The sequence below is a fragment of the Bubalus bubalis genome, chromosome 18 (genome assembly GCF_019923935.1).
Source record: "Bubalus bubalis isolate 160015118507 breed Murrah chromosome 18, NDDB_SH_1, whole genome shotgun sequence".
NCBI classification, from domain to species: Eukaryota; Metazoa; Chordata; class Mammalia; order Artiodactyla; family Bovidae; genus Bubalus; species Bubalus bubalis.
Window position 1 is genome coordinate 27,837,624 of NC_059174.1, and position 18,962 is coordinate 27,856,585.

An 18,962-nucleotide genomic window follows, 5' to 3' on the forward strand; every position below is an offset into this window, starting at 1 on the left:
GGTAACCACAAATTGAAAAACATAGCATAGATTCACACACACAAAAAGAGAGAGAGAACTCAAGCATGATACAAAAGAAAACCATAAAAGGTAAAATAAAAAGAAATGTAAAATCAACTGAAAGATTTAAAATGGCAATAAGTACTTATCTGTCAATATTTACCATAAATGTCAATGGACTAAGTGTCTCCTGCATTGCAAGCAGATTCTTTTCTTTACTTTCTGGGCCACCAAGGAAACCCAAGAATATTGGAGTGGGTAGCCTATCCCTTCTGCAGGGGATCTTTCTGGCCCAGGGATTGAACTGGAGTCTCCTGCATTGCAGGTAGATCCTTAACCAGCTGAGACACCAGGAAAGGCCAAATAAAAAGAAGAAATGCAAAATCATCTGGAAGATTGAGGCCATAAAGAAAGATAAGGAAGGACACTGTATAATAACAAGGATCAATATAGAAGATATTACACTTGTGAACATATACACACTCAATACAAAAGCACTTAAATATATAAATGGAGAAGGAAATGGCAACCCATTCCAGTATTCTCACCTGGAAAATGCTATGGACAGAAGTACTTGGTGGGCTACAGTCCGTGAACTTGCAAAATAGTTGGACCCAACTTAGAGACTAAACAATAAGCATATAAAATATGGACAGAAGGGGAAAGAACAGACAGGAATACAATAGTTGTAGGAGACTTTAATATCCCACTCACATCAATGGACAGATCTTCTAGACAGAAAAGAATAAAGCAATAAAGATCCTTAATGACACAACACTTGAACGTAAATGGTATTTTCAGGACATTACATACAGAAAAAAAAAAATCCCAGAATACACATTCTTTTCAATTGCACATTGAACATTCTCTAGGCTAGACCACATACTAGAGCAAAACACAAGCCTCAATAAATTTAAGAGGATGAATATTGCAAGACTCTTTTCTGAGCACAATGGCATGAAACTAGAAAGTGTACACACTGCTATATTTAACGTGAATAACCAGTAAGAACCTACTGCATAGCACGTGGAACTCTGCTCAATATTATATAACAACTAAATGGGGAGAGAGTTTCAAAAAGAGCAGATATATCTATATGTACAACTGAATAACTTTCTTGTACATCTAAAACCAACAGCATTGCTAACTATACTCCAATATACAATAAAAAGTTAAAAAAGAGAAAAGAAATCAAACACAGAAAAGAAACAAGAAAAAAATTATTTACATGGAGACAAAAAAAGAGAAAACACAATGGTCAATGATGAAATCAAAGGGGAAATTAAAAGATACTTTGAAGCAAATGGCAACAAAAATACAACCATACAGAATCCATGGAATACAGCAAAAGCAGTCCTAAGAGGAAAGTTCATAGTGATATAGGCCTTCTTCAAGAAAAGAACAAAAATCTCAAATAAGAAACCCAACCTACCACTTAAAAGAATTAGAAAAAGGACAAGCAAAAACTGAAGTCTGCCAAAGGAAGGAAACAATAAAGAGCAGGGAGGAAATAGATTAAAAATAATAATAATAAAAGAAATTAATAAAACCAACAGCTGGTTCTTTGAAAGAGTTAAAAAAAAAAAAAAAAATCAAGAGACCTCTGGCCAGGCTCACCAAGAAGAAAAGAGAGAGGACCCAAATAAACAAGAAATCAAAGGAGAGAAATAACAGTTGATACCACAGCAATACAAAAAAACAAACAAACAAACAAAAATGAGAATCCTATGGGCAATTATATGCCAAAAAATTGGAAATCTAGAAGAAATGTACAAATTTCTAGAAACATATAGCCCACCAAAACTGAATCAAAAAGAAATAGATAATTTGAACAGACTGATCACTAGAAGTGAAATAGAATCTGTAATTAAAAACACACAAATTCCCTGCAAACAGAAGTCCAGAATCAGATGGCTTCAATGGGGAATTCTGACCAACATTCAAAGAATTTATACTGATCCTTCTCAAACTTCCAGAAGACTGAAGAGAAAGGAGCACTCCCCAAACATTCTCTGAAGTCATCACCATGAAGATACCAAAACCAGACAAAGATACCACCAAAAAAGAAAATTACAGGCCAATATCCTTGATTAATACAGATGAGAAAATTCTCAACCAAATATTAGAAAACTGAATCAAACAATACATTCAAAAGATCATACACTACAACCAAGTGGGATTCATCAAAAGTTCATAAGGATGGTTCAACATATGCAAATCAGCCAATATGATACATCATCATGAAAAGACTAAAAAACACATGATTATTTCAATGTGTTTAGTGTTTAGTCTCTCAGTTGTGTCTGACAGATGCAGAAAAAAATATTTATAAAAGTCAGCATTTATTCATCATAAAAATGCTTACCAAAGTGGGTATAGAGGGAACATATCTCAATACACTAAGCCTACTACATACAAATGAGTTCTGTTCTGAGGGCTTGTTTGTAAGTCCAGTCTGTAAACTCAACAAAGTTAGCCTAGGTACCCAACTAACACAATCAACTATATAACATACTGTAATAGGTTTATGATACTTTTCACACAAGTAATACATAAAAACATGAAATGACCCTGATAACCATGATGGTGTGGTCACTCACCTAGAGCCAGATATCCTTGAGTGTGTAGTCAAGTGGGCCTTAGGAAGCATTACTACAAACAAAGCTAGTGGAGGTGATGAAAATCCAGCTAAGCTATTTAAATCATAAAAGATGAAGCTGTTAAAGTGCTGCACTCAATATGTCAGCAAATTTGGAAAACTCAGCAGGGGCTACAGGACTGGAAAAGGTCAGTTTTCATTCCAGTCCCAAAGAAGGGCCATGCCAAAGAATGTTCAAACTACCAGACTCATTCCCCAGGCTAGTAAGGTTATCCTCTAAATCCTTCAAGCTAGGCTTCAGCAGTAAGTCTACCAAGAACTCCCAGATGTACAAGATGGGTTTAGAAAAGGCAGAGGAAGTAGAGATCAAATTGCTAACATCTGTTGAATCACAGTGGAAGCAAGGAATTCCAGAAAAACATCTACTTCTGCTTCATTGACTATGCTAACGTCTTTGACTGTGGATCACAACAAACCATGGAAGATTCTTAAAGAAATGGGAATACCAGACCACCTTACCTGCCTCCTGAGAAACCTGTATGCGGGTCAAGAAACAACAGTTAGAACATTATGTGGAACAACTGACTGGTTCCAAATTGGGAAAGAGTATACATCAAGGCTATATATGATCACTCTGCTTATTTAACTTATATTCAGAGTGCATCATTCAAAATGCTGGGCTGGATAAATCATAAGCTAGAATCAAGATTGCCAGGAGAAATATCAACAACATCAGATGTTGATGACACCACTCTAACAGCAGAAAGTAAAGAGGAACTAAAGACCCTCTTGATGACGATGAAAGAGGAGAGTGAAAAAACTGGCTTAAAACTCAAGATCACGGCATCTGGTCCTATCACTTCATGGCAAATAGAAGGGGAAAAAGTAGAAACAGTGACAGACTCTATTTTCTTGGGCTCTAAAAGCATCGTGGATGGTGACTACAGCCATGAAATTAAACACTTGCTCCTTGTAAGGAAAGCTGTGACAAAGCCAGACAGCATATTTAAAAAACAAAGATATCACTTTGCCGACAAAGGTCCATATAGTCAAAGCTATAGCTTTTCTTTCCAGTAATCATGTAGGGATGTAAAATTTGGACCATAAAAAAGGCGGAGTGCCAAAGAATTATTGCGTTTGAACTTTGGTGCTGGAGAAGACTCTTGAGAGTCCCTTCTAAAGCAAGGAGATCAAACCAGTTAATCCCAAAGGAAATCAACCCTGAGTATTCATTGAAAGGGCTGATGCTGAAACTCCAATAGTCTTGCTGCCTGATGTGAAGCACCAACTCATTGGAAAAGACCTTGAGGCTGGGAAAGACTGAAGTCAGGAGGAGAAGGGGATGACAGACGATGAGATAGTTAGATAGCATCCCTGACTCAATAGACATGAATTTGAGCAAACTCCAGGAGTTAGTGAAGGAGAGTAAGCTTGGCATGCTGCAGTTCATGGGATGGCAAATAGTTGGGCATGACCTAGGACAAAACAACAACAAAAGGCAACAGGGTACAGGATTAATGTAGAGAAAGCTGTTGAATTTATTTACACTAACAAGGAATTACCAGAAAAAACAAAGTAAAACAAAACAAAAACAAAAAACAACTTAGAATAAATTTGACAAAGGAAGTGAAAGGGTTATATGCTGAGATATATAAAAGACATTGATAAAGGAAATTGATACTCAGAGAAATCAAAAGATATTCCATGCTCTTGAACTGGAAGAATTGATATTATTAAAATGACACTACTACCCAGAAATCTATAGATTTAAAGCATCTTTATCAAATTACCCACGATATTTTTCACAGAACTGGAACAAATAATCCTAAAATTTATATGGAACCATAAAAGACCAAGAATTGCCAAAATAACCCAGGAGAAAAAGAACAAAGGTAGAGGCACAACTGCCAGACTTCAGACAATACTACAAAGCTACAGTAATCAAAAGTATGATATTGGCACAGACATATGAATCAATGCAGCTGGATAGAGAGCCCAGAAATAAACACAACTACAGTCAATTAATCTTTGACAAAGGAAGCAAAAGTATACAATGAAGAAAAGAGTCTCTTCAGAAAGTGGTGTTGAGACATATGGACAGCTGCATATAAAGCAATGAAGTTATAACACTCCCACACACACAAACTCAAAATGGCTTAAACTTAAATAAAAGACAAGACACCAAAAAACTCCTAAAAGAGGACACAGGCAAAACAATGTCTGATATAGATTGTAATAATGCTTTCTCAGGTCAGTCACCCAAGGCAATAGAAATAAAAGCAAAAATATACATATGAAACCTAATCAAGCTTAAAAGCTTTTTCACAGCAAAGAAAACCATAAACACAAGGTAACATATAGACTGGGAGAAAGTATTTGCAAACAATGCAACTGATAAGGGATTAATTTCCAAAATACACAAATAGTTCATACAGCTCAGTATCAAAAACAACTCAATCAAAATGTTGGCTGAAGACACAGGCATTTCTCCAAAGAAGACATATAGATGGCCAACAGACACATGTAAGATGCTCAAAATCACTAATTATTGGAGAAATACAAGTCAAAACTACATCAGAATATCACCTTCCAACTGTAAGACGGCATGCATACATGCTAAGTTGCTTCAGCCGTGTCCAACTCTTTGCCACCCTATGGACTATAGCCCTCCAGGCTCTTTTGTCCATGGAATCCTCCAGGCAAGAATACTGGAGTGGGTTGCCACGCTCTCCTCCAGGGGATAGTCCCAGTCCAGGGATTGAACCCATGTCTCTTACATCTCCTGCTGTACAGGCAGGTCCTTTACCACTACCACCACCTGTAAGAATGGTCATCATTAAAAATCTACAAATAACAAATGCTGGAGAGGATGTGGAGGAAAGGAAACCCTCCTACACTGTTAGTGGGAATGTAAATTAGTGCAGCCACTATGGAAAACAGTACAGAGTTTCCTTAAAAACCTGAAAATAGAACTGCCATATGATCCAGCAATCCTACTCCTGGGCATATGTTGAGAGAAAACTAATTCAAAAAGATAAATGCATCTTAATATTCATAACAGTACTATTTACATTAGTGAAGACATGGAAATATCCAAAATATCCATGGACAGATGAATGGATAAAGATGGAGGATCAGATCAAGTTGGTGGAGGAAGAGGACATGGAGCTAACCTTCTCCCAAAAATATGTCAAAAATACACCTACACGTGAGAAGATTCTCACAGAACATCTATTGAAGCCTGGCAGAAGACCTCAGATTTCCAAAAGGGGAAGAAAAATCTCCACATAACTGAGTAGGATAAAATAAAGAGTGAGAGAGAGAAAGGAACTGGGATGGGATTCGTGCCCCTGAGTGGGAGCTGTGAAACAGGAAACATTTCCACACACTGAGACATTCCCTCATTGGTAGGGAGATTAGACAGGACAGAGGGGGAGCCTCAGAGCCTCAGAGGAGAGTGCAGCGATCAGTTTACAGCGGTAAAACAGAGGAAGACCTGCACAGATGGTTTGCATTGCTCAGTATTCCCCAGTCTGTTACACTCCTACACTGGGGCAAGCGGGTACTGGACGTTGAAGCTCAGGATTTGCAGGTCAGACAAAGGGAGAGGATTGGGGGTGAGTCGCATGGAGATACCCTAAAGGGGGCTAGAGTGTGGAACCCCACAACCAAGAAAGTACAGGAAGAAGCCTGGGCCCACCAGAGAGGCAAGGCACTATGTTTTGTTTTGTTTTGTTTTTGGTGGGGGGTGGCTACCAGGAGAGGGGAGGGACCACCATAGGAGCTTCTTTCTCCAGGTACATGCTCTCAGGCAGCAGGGCACTGTCCAGGGGAGTTCCAGTTGCAAGTATGAGTTGCCATTGTCATCTCTGACTCCAGAGGCAGTCACAGGCATTGACTGCTGCTGCTCTGGAGGGTCCTGAGACCAGGTACCAATGGCTGCCCCTGCCTCCCTGGGAACATGTCTGGACCCTCACCACCAAGGGTCCCAGGGCCAGACAGTAACCTCTGCCCCTGCCTTCCCAAAAGCATGTGTGGCCCACCACTGCCACGATTGCTGAAACCAGGTGCCAACCACTGCCCCTGCCTTCTTGGGAGCAGGCATGGCCCAACTCCATCACAGTCAAGGGTCTTATTACCTAGTGCCACCTGCTGCTCCCACCTAGCTGGGAGAATGTGTGGCCTTTCTTTGCCAAGGGCCCCTACAACCAGGAGTCAACCTCTGCCTCCACCTCCTTGGGAATGCACACAGGCCATGTACCTGCAAATCCCCTATCAAGATGATAAGAGCCAAAACACACTGAGAAAAGAGGTAAGCCTCCCAATCAAATATAGCTCTGACACACACACACACACACTAAATAAAATCCACACAAGCTATGCAGGGACACTCCTACATATAAATAGCCCTTCCCAAGACTACAATAAATAATTGTTTCTCCTAAACCCATAAGCAAAATGAAAAAGTGCATGAACCACTTTCAGTTAAAAGCCCAAGAAAATGCCCTGGAAGGAACAAACAATGAAATAGACCTTTTCAGTCTAATGGACACTAAGTTCAAAAAGGAGGCAATGAAAATATGGAAGGAATTAAGAAAGGTTTTTAACAGAAATGCAGATTATGGCAAAAAGGAACTAGAAACTGTAAGGAGGAGCCAGGAAAAATAAAATTCATTTATTGAGATATAAGCTCAGCTAAAAGCAATGACTAGCAGAATGAAAAATACAGAAGAAAGAATAAGTGATCAGAAAGATAGAATTAATGGAAATTATGCAATCAAAACAGAACACCAATTTTTTAAAAAGTAAAGCAATATAAGAGACCTATGGGATAATATGGAGAAGGCAATGGCACCCCACTCCAGTACTCTTGCCTGGAAAATCCCATGGATGGCGGAGCCTCGTGGGCTGCAGTCCATGGGGTCACTAAGAATCAGATATGACTGAGTGACTTCACTTTCACTTTTCTCTTTCCTGCATTGGAGAAGGAAATGGCAACCCACTCCAGTGTTCTTGCCTGGAGAATCCCAGGGACAGGGGAGCCTGGTGGGCTGCCGTCCATGGGGTCGCATAGAGTCGGACACAACTGAAGAGACTTAGCAGCAGCGGCTGCATGGGATAATATAGAGTATGCCAATATATGCATAATAGGGATTCCAGAAGGAGAAGAAAGAGAAAACAGGATTGGAAATGTATTTGAAGAAATTATAGCTGAGAACTTTCCAAACCTAAAGAAAAAAACATAACCAGATATAGGAAGCCCAGAGAGTCCCAAACGAGATGAACCCAAACAGACTTACACATATTATAATAAAAATGGCAAAAGTTAAAGAGGATTCTAAAGGCAGCAAGGGAAAAAAATATATATTACAAAGGAACTCCCCCACCCCCACCAAGGATATCAGCTGATTTGTCTATAGAAATGCTGTAGGCCAGAAGGGAGTGGAAAAATAGATTCAAAATTTTTAAAGGGAATCTGCAACCTAGGATACTCTACCAAGCAAGATAATCATTTACAATAGGAGAAAAAATAATTTCTAAGCAAGAAAAAACTAAAAGGCTACAATACTACTAAACCTACCATAAAAGAAATATTGAAATGTCTTCTTTAAATAGAAAAGAAGCAAGAAGATACAGGAAGGAGATCGTAGTGGAAATCACTTTAATTAACCGTAATATAGATTAAAAAAACAAGCAACCTGCTTGTGAAGGCAATGATAAATACAAGAAGGACCAAAAGGATAAACATTAAGATGTAAAAAATGACATTGAAATTATAAAATGTGGAGAACTGTAAGAAAATGTAGACTTTTAAAAATAATGTGTTTGAGCATATATGATTATCAGTCTAAAGCAAGCAGATATAGGAATGGATTAATATACTTGAGAAACAAGGCAACTAGAAATCCAAAAACATACAACAGATTCAAAAAAGCCAAACAAAACACAATCAGAAAACAGAAGGAAATCATCAAACCATAAAAAGAAAAAATGAACAAAGAAGACACAGAATCAACTGGAAAACAAGGTTTGAAATGGCAATAAATACATATCTGTCAATAATTACCTTAAATATTAATGGACTGGATGCTCCAGTCAAAAGACAGAGTGAGAGACTAGATGAAAAAAACAAGAGCGTGCAATATGCTATCCATAAGAGACCCACCTTAGGGCAAAGGGGCACACAAAGATGATTGAAAGTGAGGGGATGAAAAGATATTTCAGGCAAATGTAAATAAGAAAGCAACAGTTAAACAGTACTCATATCAGACAAGATAGACTTTAAAACAAAGGCCATAAAGAAGATAAAGAAGGACACTATATAGGGGTAAAATGACAAATACAAAAAGAGGATTTTACACATGTTGATATATATGCACCTAACACAGAAGCACCCAAATCTGTAGAACAGATACTAATAGACATAAAGGGAGAAACTGATGGGACTATGATAACAGTAGGAGACTTTAACACCCCACTCACATCATTGGACAGATTTTCTGGACAGAATATCAATAAGGTAACAGAGATCCTAAATGATACATTAGAACAGTTAGACTTAACTGATATTTTTTCAGGATATTATATACCCCAAAACCAGAATACACATTCTTTTCAAATGTACATGTAACAATCTCTAGGACTGACCACATACTAGGGCACAAAACTAACCTCAAAATTTTTTTTTTAAGTACAGAAACTATTTTAAGCATTTCCTATGACCAAAATGGCATGAAACCAGAATCAACCATGGAAAAGAAATGAGAAAAAATAATTACATGGAGACTAAACAACATCCTACAAAAAAAAAAAAAAAAAGTCAACAATGAAATAAAAAATTAAATTTAAAAATACTCTGAGATAAATGACAATGAAAATACAGTACATAAAGTCTATGGGATGCAGCAAAAGCAGTTCTTAGAGGGAAGTTCATACAGGCTTTCCTCAAAAAAAAAAAAAAAAAAAAAAAAAAACAAGAAATATCTGATATGACCTAAAATTATTTCACCTAAAAGAATTAGACAAAGAAGAACAAACAAACCCTGAGGTCAGCAGAAGGAAAGAAATAATAAAGATGAGGGAGGAAGTAAATAAAATAGAAAATTTAAAAATATATTTAAAAATCAATAAAACTACGAGCTGGTTCCTTAAGAGGGTAAACAAAATTGACAAACCTCTGTCCAGGCACACCAAGAAGAAAGGAGAGAAGACCCCAATAAACAGAATAAGAAAATAAAAGAGAAATCTCAACTGATACAGCAGAAATACAAAATATCATAAAATTATACTATATACAGTTATATGCCAACAAATTTGACAACCTAGAAGCAGACAGCTTTCTAGAAACATATAGCTCACCAAAACTGATTCAAAAAGGAATAGATAATTTGAACAGACTGATGGTTAGAAGTGAAATAAAATCTGTAATTAAAACAAGCAAAAAAAAAAAAAAATAAAAGCTCCCCCACAAGTCCCTAAAAACAGAAGTTGAGGATAGATGGCTTCACTGAGGAATTCTAATAACCAGCATACAAAGAACTTATACCGATCCTTCACAAAATCTTCCAAAGGACTGAATAGGAGGGCATTTCAAAGAAGTTCTATGAAGCCACCATCATGCTAACAAAACCAGAGTGAGTGAGTGAAAGTTGCTCAGTTGTGCCCAACTCTTTGTGATTCCATGGACTGTAGCCCACCAGGCTCTCCTCTGTTCATGGGATTCTCCAGGCAAGAAAACTGGAGTGGATTGCCATTCTCTTCTCCAGGGGATCTTCCCAAACCAGGGATCGAACCCAGCTTTCCTGTTTTATCCTCTTTTAGTTTTGCTTCCTTTTGGTCTTTACCCTACTGTGGTCTTTGGGAACTGTGTGTATGTGTAACAGCATCTACCATACTTCTTCTTTTTAGCTTAGGCTGGATTTGAAGAGTCAAAACAGGAAAACACTTAAGGAGGCCTGAGACTCTCACAGAGAAATAGATTAGAGCTGCTGTTTCTTTTAGCTTTGCTTTCCTGTTCTTTATTATTTATTTTTTTAAAAAGTGTAATCTCTCCTTTTATCAACCTTCATCATTTCATACTGTAAGAAAGTGAAATCCCTAAAGGCAAATAACCTTATGAATCTGCTAAGTGTGAAGAGAAAGGCTATGGTGTAGATGAATGGATTAGGAGGGAGACACCTAACTCTAGGGGTTTACAGTTGGTAAAAACTCATTCTTTGTTGTACAGTAAGTATCATTATGTGTCACACAATGACTGAGGACTGACTGCTTGCAGTGACACAAGCATAAGCAATCCTTCAAAATCAAGTATAAATATAATGAGAAAAAAAGCAATATGAAAAAATTCAGAAATGTCCAACTATTGCTATTTCTTGGGTGAAACTCTAAAACCAAAGACACACATGCACAAAATTACAGGTCAATATCTTTGATGAATATAGATGCAAAAATTATAAACAAAATATTAGCAAACCAAATACAAATCATAACACCCATGTCCAAATGAGATTCATCCTAAATTTACAAGGATAGGTCAATATATGCAAATGAATATTATACACCAGATTAATAAAGTCAAAGACTACATGATCATCTCAATAGATCCAGAATAAGCATCTGAACAATACATCCATTTATGATAAAAATTCTTACCAAAGTGGGTATAAAGGGAACATATTTAAACATAATAAAAGCCATTTATGAAAATCCCACAGCGAACATAACACTCAATGGTGAAAAGCTGAAAGCCTTTCCATGAAAATTCATGTGGGAAAATCTGGAAAAAGACATGGATGTTCACTTTCACCACTTCTATTCAACATACTATTGGAAATCCTAGCTGCATCAATCAGAAAAGAAAAAGAAGTACAAGGTATCCAAAGTGGAAAGGAAGAGGTAAAATTGCCAGTATATGCAGATGACATACTAAATCATTAGAAAGTCATGACAACTCCACAAGAAAACAACTAGATCTAATAAATGAATACAGCTAATAGAAGGATACAAGATTAACATTCACAAATCAGTTGCATTTCTTTACAGTAACAGTGAAATATCAGAAAGGGAATATGAAAAAACAACACCTTTAAAATCACGCCAGGGAGTCAAGATGGCAGAGAAGTAGGAGGAATTCATCTCTGCCCACAAAAGCATCAAGAATACATCTACGAATGGAACAATTAGCACAGAGAACCAGCTGAACACTGGCAGAGGACTTTGACACCCAAAAGGAGAAGATCCCTGAATAACTGGGTAGAATAAAAGAAGGAAAAAAGGAAAAGGAAATGAGACAGGACCTGTACCCCTGGGGAAGTAGCTGGAAGGAGAGGAGAGGTACTCGCATCCAGGGAACCCCTCTCACAGGTAGGGAGATCAATTGAGTTATTGGAGGAGAGTACAGCAACCTGTCTGGGCAGGTAGGAGAGAGTGAGACCTATACAGATGGTTCTTGCCACAGCCCTGTATACCCCAGCCTAAGACATGTCCATTATGAATGCTTGTGGAAGAAACCCAGAATGCCACAGAAGTGCCACTGCTGAGTGACACACAAGGGGAAGGTCAGTCGTTGCAGCCTCTCTCCCCACAAGCCCGTCTCTGCCTCCCTGGTCACTAAGAAGAGTGCTGGTTAGGGTTGATTCTCTCATACCCACAGCCTCCAGCTACCCCACATGCCCTGTCCTGACATGCGGCTCCCCCAACCCTAGCTGCTGCCACCTCTGTGCCCTCTTCTGGTGTGCTCTGGGGAAGCCTCCGGAATAGATCCCAATGGGTGGCCCACCAGCAGAGGTGGAACTGAAACCACAGCTGAGCCTCAGGAGCCATGCAACTAAGAAAGAAAAGCTGTAATCTCTCCTTGCAGCTGGCTGAACTGCAAACTGACATTCCCATGACCTGCTTTGCAAACTCAGCACCTAGAGAACATTTGAATGGACAGTAAGTACTCCACACCAAAACATGTCTAGCTTTAGCAGCTGTAGACTTCGTGGGCACATAACATGTGGGAGTTGGCCAGACCAGAATCTGAGATGCTCTCATAGTGCCCACAGTGGGTCCAGATCCATGATTACTGCAATTCTGGGACCTGATTTCAGAGGATCTGCTCTAGAGGACTGGTGAAAACAACATCTAAGAGATACCAGGACAATTACCAGCATACTTACAGTTAACATGAAACCAAGAGCAGTACTACAACAGTGTAATCTGAGAGTTCACACAACAGGTAAAAGGTGACACAACAGAGCATACCCATAGGTGAATAGCTCCAGAGGAGAAGTACTCAGTGGCTTCCCTCCCAGTGACAGTACTCCAATTTCCTTTACTTCCCACTGAAGATAAGAAGCTAAGAAACAGATTGGGGGACCTCTACTCCAACAACTAAGGAGCAGACCCCACCTCTGATAGGGCCATGACAACCACAGAGCAAAGAGGTGACCCCTCTCAATATCCAGTGCAGGCTCTGGTCACCACAGCATCAGTCACTCCTCCTATAAATAGGATAATGGCCAGCATACAGTGAGGAAAGACGTGACAGACATCTCCACTAAAAAACAACCCTCACACCAAAAAATCTTAAACCCATGCAAGATACACAGAAACATTCCCACATAAAACAGGCCTCCAAGACAATCTTGAGTGTCTAGCATCAGGCAGAGGAAACTTCAAATCATTTAGCCATAAAGGGCAGCAGAACTTGAGTGCAGGATCTCCAGAGTGCTGGCTGATAGAAACAGACTCCACCCTTGGAGGGTGCACACAAGGTCTCACATGCACTGGGACCACACAAAGCAGAACCATCCATAGGAAGATAGGCTACACCTACCTAGGCATCTTGGAGAGTCTCCTGGGGAGGTGAAAGTTGACTATAGATCACTGTGAGGGATAGGACACTGGTAGCAGAAGTCCCAGGTAATACTGATTAGCATATTTTCTCCTGGAGGTCCACATTTTGTCACCAAGGCCTGACACCACTCAACAACCTGCACTCTCCAGTGCTGGAAAGCCTCAGGCCAAACAACCACCAAGACAGGAACAGAGCCCAACCCATCAGAAGACAGGATGCCTACAAGTCTGATACTGAGTTCACAGCTACCTCAAAAACACACTCCTTGACATGGCCCTGTTCATCAGAAGGGTAAGACCCATCTCTGGTGGGTGACCAGAGGGCAGGCACCAGTCTTTCCCAACAGGAGGCCTGCAGAAGCCCCTGGACCAACCACAGTCACCAGAGGACAGACGCCAGAAGAGGAAGTATGATCCTGCAGTCTGTGGAAAAGAGACCACAATACAGAAAGTTATACAAAATGAGTCAAAAGGGAAAAATTTTGCAAACGAAAAGACAAAATAAAAACTCACAAGAAAAACTAAATGAAGAGGTGATAGACAATCTACCTGAAAGGAATTCAGAGTAATGATAGTAAAGATGATCCAAAATCTCAGAAAAAGAGTGGAGGCATAGACTGAGAAGATACAAGAAATGTATAACAGAGAGCTAGAAGATTTAAAGAACAGGATGAACAGTACAATAACTGAAATGAAGAATATGCTAGAAGGGATCAATAACAGAATAGCTGAGTCAGAAGAATGAATAAAGTGGGCAGGAACAGAGTCATGGAAGTCATTGCCACAGAAAAGAATAAAGAAAAAAGAATGAGGACAGTCTCAGAGACCTCTGAAACAGTATTAAATGTGCTAAGATTCACATTATAGGATCCCACAAGGAGAAGAGAAAGATAAAGGGCCTAAGAAAATATATGCAAACTTCCCTAACCTGAGAAAGGAAATATTAAAGAATAGGAAGCACAGAGAATCCCATACAGGGTGAACTCAAGGAAGAACATGCTGAGACACATATTTATCAACCTAAGAAAAAGGAAAAAATATTAAAAGCAACAAGGGAAAAGTAATAAATAACATACATGGCAACTCCCATAAAGTTATTATCTGACTTTTTTCAGCAGAAACTCTGCAGGCCACAAGGGAGTAGCAAAATTTATTTTAAGTGATGAAAGGCAAAGACCTAAAACCAAGAACACTACCCAGGAAGGCTCTCATTCAGATTCAATGGAAAAAGTCAAAATCTTTGCAGATAAACAAAAGTAAGAAAATTCAGCACCACCAAACCAGCTTTAGAACAATGCTAAGGAACTTCTCTAGGTGGGAAAGAGACATGTAATTTAAAACATAGTACAAAACAACAACAACAACAACAAAAAAAACAAAAACCCCAAAACTGTACATATATCAAAAGCTCATGGAAACAGCAAACCCCAATACTACAATAGATAGCAACACAAAGAAAAAGCAACCCAAACACTAATATGTCATCTACCACAACAAAGGAGGAAGGAAAGAAAAATTACCCACAAAGCCAAAATAAGAAAATGGCATAGGAACATATTTATCTTAAATATAAATGGATTAAATGCCTCTACCAAAAGACACAAACTGGCTACATGGAAACAAAAACAAGACCTGTATATATACTGTCTACAAGAGACCTACTTCAGACCTAGGGACACATACAGTCTGAAAGTAAGGGGATGGAAAAATATATTCTATGCAAATGGAAATCAAAAGAAAGCTGAAGAAGCAATATTCATATTGGACAAAACAGACTTTAAAATAAAGACTGTCACAAGAGACAAGGAAGGATACTACATAATGATTAAGGGATCAATTCAAGAAGTAAATATAACAGTTTTAAATATATGCACAAAGCATAGGAGTACCTCAATATATAAGGCAAATGCCAAAAGCCATAAAAGAGGAAGTCAACAGTAACACAATAATAGTGGGGAACTTTAACACTACACTTACACCAATGGATAGATCATCCAGATAGAAAATACTGAAACACAAGCTTTAAATGACACATGAAACCAGATACACTTAATTGATAGTTAAAGGACATCCCATCCAAAAGCAGCAGAATAAACATTCTTCTCAATTATACAGGATAGATCACATCACGGTCCACAAGTCAAGCCTCAATAAATTTAAGAAACTGAAATCACATCAAGCATCCTTCTAACCACAATACTATGAGATTAGAAATAAATCACAGGAAAAAAATTCTGTTAAAAAAAAAAAAAAACAGACACATGGAGGGTAAACAATATGTTACTAAACAATCAATGGATCACTGAAGAAATTAGAGAGGAAATAAAAAATTACCTAGAGACAAATTACAACAAAAATATGACAATCCTTTCAAAACATATGGGTTACAGCAAAAGAAATTCTAGGAGGGAAGTCTATAGCAATACTATCTTACTTCAGGAAACAAGAAAAATCTCAAATAAACAACCTAACTTTGCATGTAAAGCAGTTAGAAAAAGCAGAACAAACAAATCCTGAAGTTACAAGGAAGAAATCATAAATATTAAAATAGAAATAAATGAAACAGGAAAAAAATAGAATAGAAAAGATCAATGAAACTAAAATCTGGACAGGATTCAAATAAATAAAATTATAAATGAAAAAGGAGAAGTTACAGCTGACACCACAGAAATACAAAGGACCATAAGGGACCATGATAAATTATATGCCAATAAATGGACAACATAGAAGAAAAGGAAAAATTCTTAGAAAGACATATTCTTCTAAGACTGAACCAGGAGGAAATATAAAATATGAACAGAGCAATCAAAAATACTGAAATTGGAACTGTGATTTAAAAATTTCCAACAAGCAAATGTCCTAGACCAAATTGCTTCACAGGCAAATTCTATCAAACATTTAAAGAAGAGTTACAGCTATCCTTCTGAAACTTTTCCAAAATGTTACAGAGGAAAGAATGCTCCAGATATCATTCAATGAAGCCACCATCATCCTGATACCAAAACCAAAGATATCACACAGAAAAAGAAACTACAGGCTAATATCACTGATGAACATAGATTCAAAAATCCTCAACAAAATACAGCTATATGCTATGATCAACTGGGATATATTCCAGGGATGCAAGGATTCTTCAGCATATAGAAATCAATCAATGTGATACATCACATTAACAATAAAAATTATACGATCATCTCCATACATGAAGAAAAAGGTTCTGATAAGATTCAACATACATTTATGATAAAAACTCTCCAGAAAGTCAGCACAGAGGGAATATACTGTAACACAGTGAAGGCCAAATATGAAAAACACAAAGCACACATCATTCTCAATGGTGAAAATTGAGCATTTCCTCTAAGATTAGAACAAGACAAGACTGTCTACTCTTTCCACTTTTATCCAACAGTTCTGGAATTCTTACTCATGGCAATCATAAAACAAAAAGAAATAAAAGGAATCCAAATTGGAAAAGAAGAGGCAAACTGTCACTGTTTGCAAATAACATGATACTATACATAGAAAATCCTAATTATGCTGCCAGAAAACTATGAGAGCTCATAAATGAATGTGGTAGATTTGTAGGTTATAAGATCAATACACAGAAATCTCTTGTATGCCTATATACTAAAAATGACATATAAGAAAAATAAATTATTGAAACAATCCCATTTACCATTGCATCAAAAAAGAATAAAGTACATAGTAATAAGCCTACCTAGGGAGGGAAAGGAGAAGGTGATGGCACCCCACTCTAGTACTCTTGCCTGGAGACTCCCATGGACGGAGGAGCCTGGTAGGCTGCAGTCCATGGGGTTGCTTGGAGTCGGGCATGACTGAGCGATTTCACTTTCACTTGTCACTCATGCATTGGAGAAGGAAATGGCAACTCACTCCAGTATTCTTTCCTGGAGAATCCCAGGGACAGAGGAGCCTAGTGGGTTGCCATCTATGGGGTCGCACAGTGTTGGACATGACTGAAGCGACTTAGCAGCAGCAGCAGCAGCAGGGAGAAAAAAGACCTGTACTCCAAAAACTTAATGATATTGATGAAAGATGGAGAGATATACAATATTTTTGATTGGAAGAATCAATACTGTCAAAATGACTCTACTACCCAATCTACAAATTCACTGCAATCCCTATAAAATGATCAATTATTACATTTTCACAGAACTGGGACCAAAAAATTTTTTTTAAATTTGTATGGAAACATAAGATACCTTGAATAGCCAAAGCAATCTTGATATAGAAAACATAGCTAGAAAAATCAGTCCCCTGACTTCAGACTATACTACAAAGCTACAGTAATTAAAACAGCATGGTACTGGCACACTCACGTGCACACACACACACACACACACACACACACACAAACAAAACAGAAATAGAGGTCAGTGGAACAGAATAGAAACTCCAGAGATAAGCCCATACATCTATGGTCACCTAGTCTATGACAAAGGAGGCAAGAATATACAATGGAGAAAGAAAAGACAGTCTCTTCAATGAGTGGTGATTGGAAAACTGGACAGCTACATGTAAAAGAGTGAAATTAGAACACTCCTTAACACCATACACAAAAATAAATTCAAAATGGATTAAAGATCTAATTACAAAGCCAGACATTATAAAACTTTTAGAAGAAAACACAGGCAGAGCACACTTTGACATAAATTACAGCAAGATCTTTTCTGATTCACCTCCTGCAGTAGTGAAAATAAAAATAGACAAAAGCGTTCTAATTAAACTTAGAAGTTTTTGCACTGCAAAGGAAACCATAAACAAAATACTCTCAGAATGGGAGAAACTATTTCCAAAGCAAGAAACTGAGAGGGATTAATCCCCAAAATATACTAACAGCGCATGCAGCTCAATATACAAGAAAAAACAAAAAACAAAAAAACAACCCAGTCAAAAAATGGGTAGAAGATCTAAATACACATCTGTCCAAAGAAGACATATAGATAGCCAAAAAGCACGTGAAAAGTTGCTCAACATCGCTAATTATTAGAGACATTCAAATCAAAACTACAATGCTGTACCATTTCATACTGGTCAGAATGACCATCATCAAAAAAATCTACAAACAGTAAATGCTTTAGAGGATGTGAACAAAGGGGAACCCTCCTATGCTGCTGGCATGAATGTTAATTTGTATAGCCACTATGGAGAAAAATATGGAGGTTCCTTAAAAAAATAAAAATAGAACTACCATATGACCGAACAATCCCATTCCTAGGCATATAACCAGAGAAAACCATAATTCAAAAGGATATATGCACTCTAATGTTCAATGCAGCACTATTTACTGCATTGAAATAGCCAGAACATGGAAGAAAACAAAATGTCCATCAATAGCCAGAACATGGAAGAAAACAAAATGTCCTTCAACAGAGGAATATTTATAGAGAAGATGTGGTACATGTATACAATAAATTATTACTCAGCCTTAAAATAATGCCATCTGCAGCAACATGGGTGGACCTAGAGACTGTCATACTGACTGAAGTAACCTAGACACAGA